The 3,320-nt window shown below is 38.5% G+C and overlaps 1 pseudogene; it reads left to right on the top strand.

Moving 5' to 3' along the window:
- The first annotated feature begins 1,825 nt into the window (after positions 1-1,825).
- LOC116863797 lies at positions 1,826-3,047 on the top strand (annotated as a pseudogene).
- Positions 3,048-3,320: the final 273 nt, after the last annotated feature.

The raw sequence follows: 3,320 nt of genomic DNA, 5'->3' as shown, positions 1-3,320 counted from the left end.
ATTTTTTTTAAAGAAGAAGTATAATCACCCACCCATCACAACCCCAGTGCAGCAGCTCTCTCTGCCCATGGGTCCTGTCCTCATGTTTCAATAAACCACCATTTTGCACCAAAGACATCTCAAGAATTCCTTCATGGTCATTGGCTCCAGACATCACCCCCACTGAACCTCACTTATACTGTAAAACTTCATCATTTGGCACCCAAACATGGGGCTTTGAGTCTTTACCTCTGGACTCTGTGCTTTGGTACAAAATTGGAGCAAGAAGAGCACCCCTGGACCTAACAACTTCCACTCCAGTTTTCCCAGTGTCTCAGGTTGGATCGACTCTTTGCTTACTACTTCTTGGTTTAATTTTGAATTTTCCATACTGCAACTTGAAGCAACCTCCTTAAGAAAAGAGTATAAAAGAGGGTACACCTTGCCTAGATTGGGGTTGATATATTCAGCTATACATCCCCTCAACCACCTCTCACCAAAATGACTAGGAGGAGGAACACACAGCAGAGGAAAAAATCCAGAGACTGTGCCCTCTGCCAGAGAACCATTGGATATGGACATAAACAGCGTGTCAGAAAGGGAATTCAGGGTAACAATTATCCAGACAATAGCTATGTTGGAGAAGACCAGTAGTGGTAACATAGAAACTCTCAGGGCAGAAGTGAGGGCTGATCTGGCAGTACTAAGAAGAAGAAAAAGTAACCTGAATAGCTCAAAGAAATTTCACTTGTAGTTTAAAAAACATCCCACAGAGGATTCTGGGAGGATGGCAGACTAGGAAACATGAGCAATTTGTCTCCCCACCTAAACAACAATTGCACTGGCAGGATGTACTCGATGTAACTATTTTGGAACTCTGGAGTCTATTGAAGGCTTGAACTTCTAGGGGAAGACTTGTACAAGTAAATTGCAGGTAACTTTAATCCATTTCAGTGCTCAGCACAGTAACAGCTACCCATACTCCAAACCCAGTATAGCAGGCAGCTATACACATATTCTTGAAGCAGTCTGAACACAGCCTGTGGGAGACAAGGTTGGCACTAAGGACCCTATCCCCCAAATATCAGGAATCTGCTCTGATCTCTTGTTGCACTTCTCCCAGCACCCAGTAGTTTTTGCAAGCCTCCCCGCACCTCTTGTTGAAGAGATTTCCAGGGGATTTAAGGGACCATTGCCTTCTCCCTTTCCCCTCTTTTCTCTTTTTCCTTTTGGAAGCCAGACATCGACAACTGCATGTTTAGGAAATAAATAAATAAATAAATAAATAAATAAATAAATTGACCATGCATGCAGAGGGAAAGACTGAGAGATGACACCTTGGGCTAAGTTTACACCTCAGGCCGATCCTCAGCACAGAGACAGCTTAAAACAATTAAAAATAAAGGCAATAAACAATAAAAATAACCCTAGAGAAAGAAGAGAATCTGATTTCCAGAGTTACCACAATTAGATTCAAATGTCCAGTTTTCTACAAAGCAGTTGCAAGATATGCAAAGAAAGAAGAAAGTATGACCCCCTCAAAGGAAAAAGATAAATCAACAGAAACTGTCCCTCAAGAGATCTGAGGGTAGATATACTAGACAAAGACTTTAAAGCAGCTGTGTTAAAGATGCTCAGAGAACTGAAGGAAGATGTAGAGAAAGTCAAGAAACCATTTATAAACAAAATGAAAATGTCGACAAAGAGATAGAAAATATAAAATGGGGCTAAAAAGTTAAACTGGAACTAAATATGACAATATCTGGAATTTAAAAATTCACTAGAAAGATTCAAAGGCATATTTGAGCAGTCAAAACAAAGAATCAGCAAACATAAATATAGGATAATGGAAACTGTCAAGTATGACGAAAGGAAAGAAACAAGATTGATGAAAACTGAACTAAGCATAAGAAACCCATGGGACACCATCCAGTACACCAACCTAGGCATTTTGGAAACCAAGAAGAAGTGGAATAAAGGAGTAGAGAGAATATTTGAAGAAATAATGGCTGAAATTTTCAAATTTGATGAAAGATGTAAATACAAACATCCAAGAAGCTCAGTGAATGCCACGAAAAAAGAAATCAAAGAGATGCACACTGAGAGAAATCTTGAGAGCAATTAGTGAATCATCACATGCAAGGGATCCTCAATAAGGTTTTCAGCAGATTTCTCATCAGAAACTGTGGAGGCTAGAAGGCAGTGGACTGATATATTCAGAGTGCTAACAGAAAACAAAACAAAGAAAACAACAACAACAACAACAACAACAACAACAACAAAAACCTGTCAACCAAGAATTCAGTATCTGGCAAAACTGCCCATCAAAAGTTAGGGGGAGGGCCAGGTATTGTGGGACAGATCAGATGTGTCATAACAATAAATGAGATAGACACCGAAAGCCTATATAAGGAACAGGGAACAGGTTCAACTCCTGGCAGAGATGTGTATCCTTGCTGATGAAAATGACCATACAGTTGGGGCTGAGACCAAAAAGAATTGTCACCTGAATGAAAATATTATTTCATTGAGCTTTTAGGATTTTTTATACAACACTAAAAATGAGTCCATGCTGCAACAGAGATCAGATGCTCAGATGCTAAAATTACCTTTCTAGGTTGTTTTACCAATACTTGTTGTAGTCCACCATTAAGTAAAAGAGGAAAGATCGAAGAAAATGTTGCTGGCTGGAGTAAGAAGAGCAGCACAGAGACATTTAATGTCTGAACTATGAATTCTCATGAAAGAGCTTCCTCCGGAAGAATTAATTATCTAACACAAATTCATAGCAAGGCTCAATCAGGTTGTTTCTGGGGGAACATGAAATTGATTCATTTTGTTTGTGAGGAGAAATGTATTTTTCATTCCAGAGCCCAGTGAGATTAAGAGCTAGTTATGTGTTAAAGGAAGAGATAAAAGAACTTCTGGTAAAGGCAGCAAGTGGTGAATTTAGGATAACTCCATGGTTTCAAATTATTGTGGAGATTTTCCTCTTTAAGTGGCAGGAGAACTTAAGTTACTTGACTTAAGCTCATTTTGTTGACCATGAGAAAATACATAGAATGTGAATGTGGAGATGAGCAGTTAATAAAATACTGAAAAATTTTTCTGCTTAGTAAAGTTAACATGATTTTTAAGAATGTGTTTCCTTACGAACTCTCACTTGAAACATTGATACTTTACAACTATTTGTGTGGAAAACACAACCAACTTCTTAATTTTATATCACACACCAAATATGTGTGCATTGCTATTTGTAAAAGATATTATGAGAGGCTATTGTAAAGAGAGAGAGAGAGAGAGAGATAGAGGTTAACTTAATTTAACCTAAGCACATGGTC

This window comes from Lontra canadensis, unplaced genomic scaffold (genome assembly GCF_010015895.1).
Source record: "Lontra canadensis isolate GAN:19392208 unplaced genomic scaffold, GSC_riverotter_1.0 scaffold3175, whole genome shotgun sequence".
Taxonomy (NCBI): Eukaryota; Metazoa; Chordata; class Mammalia; order Carnivora; family Mustelidae; genus Lontra; species Lontra canadensis.
This window is presented reverse-complemented; position numbering and strand designations above follow the sequence as displayed.